This window comes from Nycticebus coucang, chromosome 1 (genome assembly GCF_027406575.1).
Source record: "Nycticebus coucang isolate mNycCou1 chromosome 1, mNycCou1.pri, whole genome shotgun sequence".
NCBI classification, from domain to species: domain Eukaryota; kingdom Metazoa; phylum Chordata; class Mammalia; order Primates; family Lorisidae; genus Nycticebus; species Nycticebus coucang.
The window spans coordinates 116733555-116745906 of record NC_069780.1 but is presented as its reverse complement, the minus strand read 5'-3'; positions in this window follow the sequence as shown (position 1 = coordinate 116745906).

Here is a 12352-nt window from a genome sequence, read left to right as displayed (position 1 = left end):
CCATCCCATGATTGTAAATCGCACATGAAATTGTACATATAGTTTCTTTGTGTAATCTATGACCTTTTAACTATAGTACCTGGATAAACCTGGAGAGAGTAGATAGTTGACAGTGGCCTTTGACCACATGTAACCTGGTAAATTTCACACACACACGCACACACATATACTTTTGAATTTTGATTAGGATTTTATGAAATCTATAAATCAATACAGAGAGAACAACATTTTTATAGTATTAAGTCTTTCTGTTTGTGAACATGGAATATCCCTCTATGATTGAGACCTATAAAAATTTCTCTCAATACAGTGGGGTCTGTAACTCAGTGGGTAGGGCACTGGCCACATATACCAAGGCTGGTGGGTTCAAATCCAGCCCTGGCCAGCTAAAATCAACGACAACTGCAACAAAAAAATAGCTGGGTGTTGTGGTAGGCACCTGTAGTCGCAGCTACTAGAAAGGCTGAGGCAAGAGAATCGCTTAAGCCCAGGAGTTTGAGGTTGCTGTGAGCTGTGACGCCACAGCACTCTATTGAGGGTGACATAGTGAGACTCTGCCTCAAAAAAAAAAATTTTTTTTCTCTCAATAATATTTTATAGATTAATGCATAGAGGTCTTATACCTCTTGTTTGTTTCTAGGCATTTTAAGTATTCATGCTGTTGAAAATTGTGTATTTTTTAATTTTTATTTTGTAATTTTTGCTGATACATAAGCACAATTAATGTTTACTCTAGGTCTTTTTCAGATTAGAAAAGTTCTTATCTATTCCTGATTTGCTAAAAGTTACACTTAAATCTTATATGGGTATTGAAATAATTTAATGGTTTTTCTGTATTATTTGAGATAATCTCATCATTTTTCTCTTTTATTATGCAAATACGGTGAATTACTTAGAATGATTTTCAAAACTTGTATTTTTTTCCCCTAAACTCCATTTGAATGTAATATATATATGCTTACATGCTATTGTTGTATCTTTTAATTCTACACATATATTTGTCCACAACTGTGAAAGATACAAGATTTTATTCTAGTTGCAAACTAACAACTTAGTCTGCCACAATTTCAGAAATGTAACATTCCTGAGTCAGAGTCAACAATAATGATTACTCATGGCACAGGAAGAAGCATGGACTTTACGTTCACGGCAGCTCTCTTTGCTGCCCAAATCCTACTGGAGCAACACTGTGTGGATCTACACCAGTAGATCCTGGGTACATAGTACTTCTCCATCATAACCGAAAACTCCCGAACAAACAAACCTGTCTAGCCACTGTCCCAGAGGGAAAAATTATCTTTAGTTTACTGGACAGTAATCAAACCTTCCTGTGCTCTGGAAGAAAGAAGACACGATTTCTATCCCAAGGCTTCTTGCTATATATTCATTAAATATGATCTGAAACAACACTCTTGTCACACTTTGTTCACAAATGTGCAGAAATGTGATCTAAACTCCACAAGATGTGCTAACTATTATTTTAGTCAACATTCACTTAGCTATACCCACGCAGTGATTTTTCTCATTGTCTTTTCCTTCTTGAATATTTGCTCTTCCATCAGGAATGATTTTTCTTCTGCCTGGAGAAATATTATTTTATCTTTATTGTAATATTATTTTATCTTTATTGTAAGTCTACTAGAAATGAATTCTACAATTCCATTTGTTTGAAAAACAAGTATCATTATTTCATTTTCATTCTTGAAAGATATTTTCATTGGGCGTAAATTGCAGGTTATTTTCTTTTGGTACTTTGAGATCTCCTTCTATTGTTTTCTGGCTTTCATTGTTTCTTTTGAAAAGTTGTAGGTCAATTTAATTGTGCTCCTTGAAAGCAATCTGTCTTTTTACCTCCAGCTGCTTTTAATATTTACCTTATTATTATTATTTGTATCAGTTTTACTACAATTAGCCTCAGTATAGATTTCTTTTTACCTTTAGGAATTACTTGAATCTAAGCTTACTGATCTTTATCAACTCTGGAAGATTCTCAACTAGTATTTCCTGAAACCTTGTTTCTGCCCACTCTGTTCAGCTTCTGGGATTCCACATGGGTCTTGTACTTTCTCACTGAAATTGCTAATTTCTATTCCTCTTTTTGCTTGGTCTTTATTCTGATTTATGATTTGGCCTGCATATTTTCTTCTGTTTTCTTATTCAGATCACAGATACTCTTCAATTGTGTTTAGTCTGCTGTTAAATCTATATATTGACCTCTTAATTTCAGTCACTGCATTTTCTAATTCCAACTTTTCTACTGGATCCTTTGGCAATAGGCCACAGTGTAATAGTTTTCAATTCCCAGCTATAACTCTAACTCTTGTCTTTTATCTCTTTGTATGTAGAAATCATAAGTTTTTAAAACCTACATTCGATAACCCCAATTTCTAAAGTCCTTGTGAGTAGTTTTATTTATTTTTCATACAGTTTTGCCTTCTCAGGGTGCTGCTTGTTTTCTATTGTGTATCAGATTTTGTATTTTAAAAATCATGTGTTTGCATAATTTGAGGTCTAGTATAATGTTAACTTTCTCCATAAAAATTTTGGCATTTGGGGAATTTGAAATTTCTAGTCATCTGGAAATACTTAATATAATTTCAGTGATAAAAGTAATTTGGAGCTGGTTGCAGTCCTCAAGAGTCCTTGAGGACTCTCACACCCTCATTTCTATGACCATTTCTCTCTGCATTTCCAACCTTATATGCAAAGAGCTTAATACCTCATTTCTATGACCATTTCTCTCTGCATTTCAAACCGTATATGCAAAGAGCTAAATAAGCTTCCACTTGGGAAGAACTTTTATGCTCCAGATACTATTTCTTGAATTTTCAAATTCCTCTAAGAGAAAAAGTGGCCTCAAGCATAAGGGCAAGTCTCTAGATTTTAATTTTTTCCCAAATCTTGGACTATTCTTTAGTTTTCAGATACCTTTAAAAAGATTTCCCCCCCATTTTTTCTATTAAAACTCAGTCTGCCACTACTGGAAATGAACATCCCTATTCTTCAGGGGTCCCCCCCTTAAATCTCCAGATACAAAATTCTGATGTCCAGGTCACTGAGGAACATGGGGTGGAGACAAGCTGTCACGTGACATTTCTTGCTCCCCTACCCAAGCCACGTGCGCATACCTTCAGCACCAACAGTGACAGCTGGCATGGCTACTCTGCAGGATTCTAGGGTCCACCAGAAGACCCCGCAGATCAGCAATAAAAGAGTTGGTTGAGACTGACAGGATTGGAATGAAGTTAGAAAAGGGTGCCTGGCAAAGGAGAATAGACACAGAGATTGGGTAATTTGGAAGGCATGTGTAATTATAGTGGTAGTTCCAGACCTACAAATTTGGGCTCATCTGCTAAATTGTATCAGGAAAATGTAAGAAAAACAAACAACAACAAAAAATATAGATGCATTTTTTTCTCTAATAAGTTCAACTCTCTGTAGATAAAGTTATTTCCTGGTAGTAGCTAAATCCACTATCACGTTTCCAAAGATGGTGATGCTGTTTTTTATCATCCGGGGTCATGAGAAAGAGACTAACACGAGTTAGGATTTCTTGATTCAAAGGAAAACCTCATGCTTAGCACCATATAATTTCAAAGCTGCATGATAGAGGAATGCAACTGAATGGGCCTGACCAAAAAAGAGGACCAATATACTTTGTGTTTTAATTCTTTCTGATGAGACATTAGATTCATATATGACCAAGTTCCCGAGATTTCCATTTTAGGGACTGTCAATCAGAAGCAGCATTGAGAAGCCAAATGTGTGCGTGTCTGCACTCCAAGCCATCTAAAAATGTTTTAGCTGCCAAGCACAGGGAGTAAATGTTTCTTCAGCGTGCAGCTGAGGGGTGAATGAGGACAGCCGGGCGGGGCTCTGCCATGGTTGCCCGTGCACTCACCTTCCATCAGAAGCGTTCTTTTCCTCCAATCAGCTCCTTCTTTCCCTGGTCTGCTTAATAAGCACTCATATATTTAAATCTAATTGTAACTTCTTTGTGTGTGTATTTATATGTATTTTGTATCTCTTTTTAGATACCCTGTCTTCCTTACATCTACAGTGATCTAACTTACAATAACAAAGACTAGTAGCAAAGCTATGACCACACCACCACGCTCTAACCTGGCGACAGAGCAAGATCCTGTCTCAAAAATAATAAATAAATCCCACATTTAAAAGATCAAATGAACTGCAGAAAACATATTTGTAATATTAAAAGATGCCAAAATTCACGGCATCTTAACTTTGATTTATATGTAAATTTCTGCTTTTTGAGTATCAATACAAAAATCCCTGAATTCCAATATAAAATACTAATGCTGTCATTCCCCAAACCATTTCAAACTTAAAACTTAAATTCTATAGTGTTTCCTCAGCCAAAAAGCATCATCAATACAGCTCAGCATCTGTAAATTCTGGATGCTAAATCTGGAATAATTTAGTTATGACCATGATTAAATCAGAGGAAAGGACTGAATGAACTCTCATCTTTTCTAGCCCGTGCAATTCGAGTAGGAATCTTTTTGAGTTTGAGCTATAATATAGTTACATATACAAATGTCAAAATGCATTAATATTTTTTTAAAGCCTATTCTCTTGTTTTGTCTGTTCAGACTCCTTCCTTCATTCTCAGTCCTGGAGGCTGAGACAAACCTGATACCATCCTCAGACTGGTGAGTCATGAGAACAAAAGAGCAGCAGTCTTCTTGGGGGAGAGACGAGTTCTCTTGCAGGACCTGTTGAGGAAAAGTCATTCTTTACCTACTGAGGTTTCTATACTGTCAGCATGCAAGCATGGAGTTGCTCATCACCTGTTTGCTGGAAATGCCTGCCTGAGAATGAAGCCCACTCAAAAGAGAACAGAGCCGATCGAGGGGTCATTTCTTTTTTTTGTAGAGACAGAGTCTCACTGTGCCGTGCCGTGGTGTCACACAGCTCACAGCAACCTCCAACTCTTGGGCTTACGCAATTCTCTTGCCTCAGCCTCTCGAGCAGCTGGGACTACAGGGACCCGCCACAACACCCGGCTATTTTTTTGTTGCAGTTTGGCCGGGGCTGGGTTTGAACCCGCCACCCTCGGCATATGGGGCCGGCGCCCTACTCACTGAGCCACAGGCGCCGCCCAGAGGGGTCATTTCTTAATGAGGGTCTTTGAATCAATAGTGCCTGAAATAGGTCAACCCTTGGACTTCCCAATTTCACAAATGAAGAAGCAAGACAAAAATTAACTCCAAGGAAAACAAAAAGTGATGTGGGAAAGAAAAAATTCTAAAATTCTCCATGTCTTTACTGGGAACAGCCTTTACATAGTCATAATAATGTAAAATGTGAATACTGATTAAACTAAAATTGCAATATAATTGCATGCGCTGGATGGGAGGATGAGAGAAGTGGACACGTGTAAGGGGGGCGGTGGGTGACACAATGCTAGTTCGGGACCAGGAAGTCAGTAGATAATGCCGAAGGCTGAAAAACCAAAGCATTGCTATAAATAGGCTATGTGGGAATGTGACCAAAAAACCACCTCGCCCCTTAAAGAAAAAAGCCACAGAAAGAATTAGAAACCACTACTCTGGGCCCTCAGTTGTTGCCTATAATATAGAAATTCATATCCTTCAGTTCTGAAGGATGTTCTTGATTTGCCTATTTGATTATTTTCAACTTAGATCTCTTTCTGAAATTCTTGTTATTCATATTTGAACTTCCTGAATTGGTCCTTTAAGCCTCTAATTTTTAAATTTTTTTTCTTTGTAATCATGCTTCTAATGGTTCTTTCCCTCTACTTTCTTGGAGATTTCCTCATTTATCTACTTATCTGTCAACTCTCCGATTGAGTATTTTTTTTTTATTTCTTATCTCATAATTTGTATTTTTAGGAGTGCTTTCTTGTCATCCTTACCTATAGTTAAATGATAACTGATACACAGATAGATAGCTGATTATTCTGTTCTCTTACAGCACATATTCTCTCTTTATCTGTTATATATATTTCCTTTTCTTTTATTTATTTATTTTTTTAGCAGACAAGGGCTCACCTGTTGCCTAGGCTAGAATGCAGTGGCATCACCATAGCTCAATGAAACCTCAAACTCCTAGGCTCAAGTGATCCTCCTGCCTCAGCCTCCTGAGTAGGTGAGACTACTGGAGTGCACCACCACAACTAGTTAATTTTTCTATTGTGTTTTTTGTTTTGTTTTGTTTTTTGTAGAAATGGAATTTTCATATTTTGCTCAGGCTGTTCTTGAACCCCTGGCCTCAAGCAATCCTCCCATCTTGGTCTCTTAAAGTTTTGGGATTACAGGTGTGAGCCACCATGCCTGACTGATATTTCTATTTTCTTCCCTTGTCCCTCTCTTCCATGTTCTTTAATCTGCTTGTTTCCATTTCTGTCTTTTGCATCAGGGGATCCTCTCCGATGGTGAATAACCTTGGATTTTCTAAGGGCCGGTGACTAGCTCTGAGCATCTCCTGGGTACGGTGTATTGTGGGTCGCTCTTTGGAGGTGAACTTAGAGGCCCATTTCATTGAAGGAACGCTGATATCAGAATCTTGAAGGCTACTTGGCTGCTCAGAATCCCCCGAGGTGACTTTTCTGAAGGGTAGAGGTGGGGAAGTGAGCATTCTGGGAACCAAGAGAAGGGAGGATGACAGTCCGGTGACTCGTGCTCACTTAATTCCACTGTCCTTAGCATGGACCTCTCTGCTTCGACTTTACTTAGCGGCTTCCATTTCACATGCTCTCTCTGGAATAAACCAACAGTCTGTCCTCCTGGAGGTGCACAGTTGGTCCATTCCGCAGAGTGGGAGAACCCTGGGCTGGAGCGCCGCCCAGCTGCATCTCATAAACACCTTCAGGGTATTCTCCCTTCACCACAGCCTCACATCACCACGGTTCAAAAGGACCCAGTGCCAACAATTTGAGCCTTTAGGAAATCTGAAATTAAATACACTTCTTCTCAACTTTCCTCACAGTGCTTTCCAAACTTTTGATAGGTAGTTACGGCTCTGTAACTGCTTTTCAGTTGTCAAATTTTTTCTGACTCCTCCTCATCCCTTTTGTCTTACAGGTTTGTTCCTCTTTCTCAACCACTTTTCTGTCATTTCCGTGAGATTGTAGAGTGAGTGAACACAAATACATGTATTTTATCGTTTATCTTTCCTAAAATCTTTCTCCATTTCTCACTATTTTAGCAATTACAGGAAGCACTCTAGAAGCTGTATGTATTAGAATTACAGGAAATGTCCAAAAACAGATATCTTTCTAACTTAGATTAAACAGATTTCAGCAAACCATGAGAACTCCTATTTGGTTCTCACAATTTTACTGAACTATTATTAATTTTTTATAGCAGTTCATGCATTACTTAAGTGGATTCTGAAAAAGCTTCCTGCCCAGTCACTACGTCCTAAAACTGAATTGTTCTGTACATAATTTCCTTCACAATTTGAATTAAATAGGAGATTATTTCAGTTATGTGGGCTAATACATTCATTAATCAATTTTTTCACCAAAATATTTGTCTGTCTATGAAATTGCTTTTTAAGGCATATAAACAATGAGAAAGTCCTAAAAACGATATGTTCCATAAATCTCCCATTCTACTTTTTTTTTTTCAGTTTTTGGCTGGGGCTGGGTTTGAACCCGCCACCTCCGGCATATGGGGCTAGCGCCTTACCCCTTTCAGCCACAGGCACTGCCCCTCCCATTCTACTTTTAAGGATAAAAATAAAAATCGATTAGCTTACTATATCTGCTAACAGTGTCTAGGCTCTTCTCATAGCAATCTTATGGGTGTTTTGAAATGTTTGTCATGGGCATCAAAGGTGTTAATATTTGATATCTTTAATTAAAACGGGCCGAAAAGGTGGGCAACCTTGAGCATGAATCAACAATCAAAGAGTGAATCTGAGCCAGAATTAGAATCTTAGTCCCTGATTCTTGGACTTGACCAAAGGGACTTCAAATTTATAATCTATGGGATATTAAGACTAATAGTCATTCATCTCACATGTCATAGGACTAGGACTGCCACACTTCTCATTTTACATTTAGTTATTTTCCAGACTTAGAGTGAAGTATTTTTACAAGCTCAGAATTCCAAAGTGCTCACAAATTGGCAGACAATCTCTGTATTATGTGTTTTCATAACACTGAATTTTTCTTCAGGCAGATACATTGAGAAATTTACTAAGACATTTTGGGCGATTAAAATGGTTTGGATTTGCCAATTGCCAGGTTTATCTTAGTTTCTTTCCAGTTTAACCACACAATTGTTCTTTTTTCCTCAGTTTTTCTTCTTTAAATAGATGTTTTCCCCTTACCTACAGGAAGCATGGGTTTGGGATTAGACTGGCCTGAATTTGACTCCTCTTTTGCAAGACACTTCTACTTCCGCTTTACCCTCAGGACTTGAATGTGTCCAGAATCCCAAGCCCCCTCTCCAGCTTCACTGCTGCCACACTGGTCCAGCTGGTCCTTGAACAGCTGTGATCCCCTCCTAAGTGGTCTGCAAGCTTCTACCCTGGCCCTTGCTGTCTAAAGAACAAGACGCAATATGTCTCTCCAATGCTCAAAATACCCCAGTGACTTCCCACTTCATTCCTTTCCTCTATCCCAAAGTTCATCGACCTATGAAGCCCTACACGAGCTAGGCGCTCCGGCCATTCTGACCTTATGTCCTACCATCCTCCCTCTCTATCACTCCACTGCAGACCCATTGGCCTTAGACAGAGTCGCGCTCTGTCCGCCTGGTAGAGTGCCATTGCTTCATTAACAGCAACCTCAAGCTCTTGGGCTCCAGGGATCCTCCTGCCTCAACCTCCTGAACAGCTGCAACACATGGCTAATTTTCTATTTTTAGTAGAGATAGGGTCTTGCTCTCGCTCAGGCTGGTCTCAAACTCCAGAGTTCAGGTGACCCACCACCTTGGCCTCACAGAGTGTTGGGATTACAGGTGCAAGCCATTGCACCCGGCCTCCCTTCCTCTTGGCCTTTTTGATATTCATTGAACACATCAAGGAATACACTTTTGCACATGCTGTCCATTCTGCCTTCTGAATGCTGTTCCCCCAGGTATTTTCTTTCTTTTTTTTTTTTTTTGTAGAGACAGAGTCTCACTTTATGGCCCTCTGTAGAGTGCCGTGGCCTCACACAGCTCACAGCAACCTCCGACTCCTGGGCTTAAGCGATTCTCTTGCCTCAGCCTCCCGAGCAGCTGGGACTACAGGTGCCCGCCACAACGCCCGGCTATTTTTTGGTTGTAGTTTGGCCAGGGCTGGGTTTGAACCCGCCACCCTCGGTATATGGGGCTGGCGCCTTACCGACTGAGCCACAGGCGCCGCCCATCCCCCAGGTATTTTCATGGTATTCTCCCTCCTTCCTTCAGGTCTTGGCTCAATTTTTTTCCTTACTTAAGATGCCTTTGCTGACCATTCTCTACAAATAGTAACATATCACTTCCTTGCCTTTTTTATTTTTCTCTGCAGCACTTATTTCCAATAAAACACTATATATTTATTTCGTTATTAGTTTGTAATCTGATTTCCAAATTCTGTAAGGCCAAGGACTTTGCTATGTGTAAATACAACCTTTGTATACACAGCACCTAAAATGCTTGGAACATCATAGTGCTCAAAAAATACTAGGTGAAGGAATATATATAAATACCTCACTAGTTGCTTGACCCCAGGCAAACTGGAAATCATTTTCTTCTTGTCTCATAACACACAGCTATTGAGAGAATTAAATAAAATTACATATGTAAAATCTCTACAGTACAATTCTTGTCATGTTGTAGTTTTTAATAAATAATTATTTCCTTTCAATTCATCATGATTTATTCTGTAATACAAACTCTAAAAATGGCTACTTAATTTGGAGACTACATTTATGGAGAAATTTATGGTAAGAAAAGGAATTTCACCAAAACCTCATAAAGGTATGTCAACATCTAATCACTTTCCATCGAGTATTGAAAGAATAAATACTCAATTCTTTCCAATACTCAATTCTCTGGCCCTCTGAGACTCTCAAATCTGGTATCTATTGTTGTTCATGGTACCCTGGAATAACTTCTAGCATAAGACCAATCAAAATTCATTATACTTACTCCATTATTTATCATTTTCCTCATTATACAAGTACATAAAGCCATATTTTACTTAACTTTGTATTCAAGTGAATATTCAATAAATGTATGTGGAACAAAATTAAGCATTTAAAGAACACAGGAAAAAAGTATTGTTCTTAATCCCTATATGAAAAAAAGGTGTAAATAATCTGTGGAAAGCACACATGAGAAACAATTTTAGAATGTGATTATAAAGTCAAAGGCAAAAGGTCAAGGGTCAGGTTTCTGGCTACTGCTGTATGAAGTGGTCAGGTGTATTCTTCCACAGATAATCATAACAAAAACTGTACAAAACAGTTATTTTTATTTTTTTTTGGCAAGGGCTGGGTTTGAACCTGCCACCTCTGGCATATGGGACTGGCGCCCTACTCCTTGAGCCACAGGCGCTGCCCACAAAACAGTTATTTTAAAATACAACAGTTTGAAGACCCCAGAAAAAGACCAGAAACCACATATAGTTTACTCTGGAAAGATTAAAACTGCAGCAGGTAAGAATCACAATTTATGGCTTTTTTGTTTAAGGAGAATTTTCAACATGCAAAGTTCTTGAGACAGAAAACTGTGGTCTTGCCGATGGCAGAAGACGGAATACAAAGCTGACACAGTAGCTGGAATTTAGACCTAAATTCTAAAAACAAACTCCAGGCTGGCTACAGTGGCTCAGGTGTGTGATTCTAGCACTCTGGGAGGCCAAGGCAGGAGGATTGCTTTAGCTCGGGATTTCAAGACTAGCCTGAACAAGAGCAAAAACTACTAAAACTCTACTAAAACTAGAAAAACCAGTCAGGCTTGTGGCGGGCGCCTGCAGTCCCAGCTACTCAGGAAGCTGAGGCAGGAAGGTCTCTTTAAGACAGGCATTTGAGGTTGCTGTGAGCTAGGCTGACATTATGGCACTCTAGCCTGAGCAACAGGGTGAGACTCTGTCTCAAAAAAGATAAAAAGGAAATTCAGGGAGAGTGAGAGAGTCAACTTTGAAGTCAAGGGAACTATAGATAGTGAGACTCCCAAATCCGATTAAAAATTTTGCCTAAATCTTTGACAAAACACTATACTGATCATAACTGAAATCTATAGATAAGAAGGAAAAATGCTGGAAATGGTAAATACAGGGTGTCCGTAAAGTTCATATGAAATTTAAAGTAATTAACTATTTTAAATTGCACACTAACTTTGTGGATACCTGTATAATACTTATAATACTTACATGAATAAATAGAGATATTATATCTTGTACACACATATATTTCTTCACTTAATTTATTTAAAAGACACATAACTGGCTTAATGCAAATATTGTATAACACTTTGCTGCTAATATGCAAAAGAAAGGAATAGTGTTACGGATCCTACAAACATTAAAACAATAAGAAGAGAGTATTTTAAATATCCTTTTATGCCAATGAATTCAACAGATGAAGTAAAAATTTTTTGAAAGACACAAATCACCAAACGTTAAAAGAAAAATAGAAAATCTGAATATTCACATATGTATGAGAGAAATTAAATTCAAAATTTTAAGATTTTCCACATACACATGCACACACACCTATATACACAAATCTAGGCCCAGATGGCTCTACCAGCAAATTGTATCAAGCATTCAATTAAGAAACAATGCTGGTAAAAATAAAAGAGAATACTAAACAAATTTTTTTTTTTTTTGAGACAGAGTCTCACTCTGTAGCTGTCAGTAGAGTGCCATGGTGTCACAGCTCACAGCAACCTCAAACTCTTGGGCCCAAGAGATTCTCTGGTCTCAGCCTCCCAAGTAGCTGGGACTACAGGTGCAGTCACAATCCCCAACAAATTTTAGAGATGGGGCTAGGATCAGGTTCAGGCTGGTCTCAAACTTCTGAGTTTAAGCAATGCCCCCCAACTTGGCCTCCCAAAGTGCTAGGATTATAGGCATGAGCCACTGGGCCCTGCCTGGAGTAAACAATTTTTAACTCATTTAAGAAAACCAGTATTATTGCTGGGAGCAACGGCTCACACCTATAATCCTAGCACTCTGGGAGGCCAAGTCAGGAGTATCCCCTAAGCTCACAAGTTTGAGACCAGTCTGAGCAAGAGCAAGAGCAAGATTCCAGCTCTACAAAAAGAGTAAAATTAGCTAAATGTTGTGGTGCATGCCTGTAGTCCCTGCTACTCTGGAGTCTGAAGAAGCAGGCTCACTTGAACCCAGGAGTGTGAGGTTGGTGTCAGCTAGGCTGATGCCATGGCAC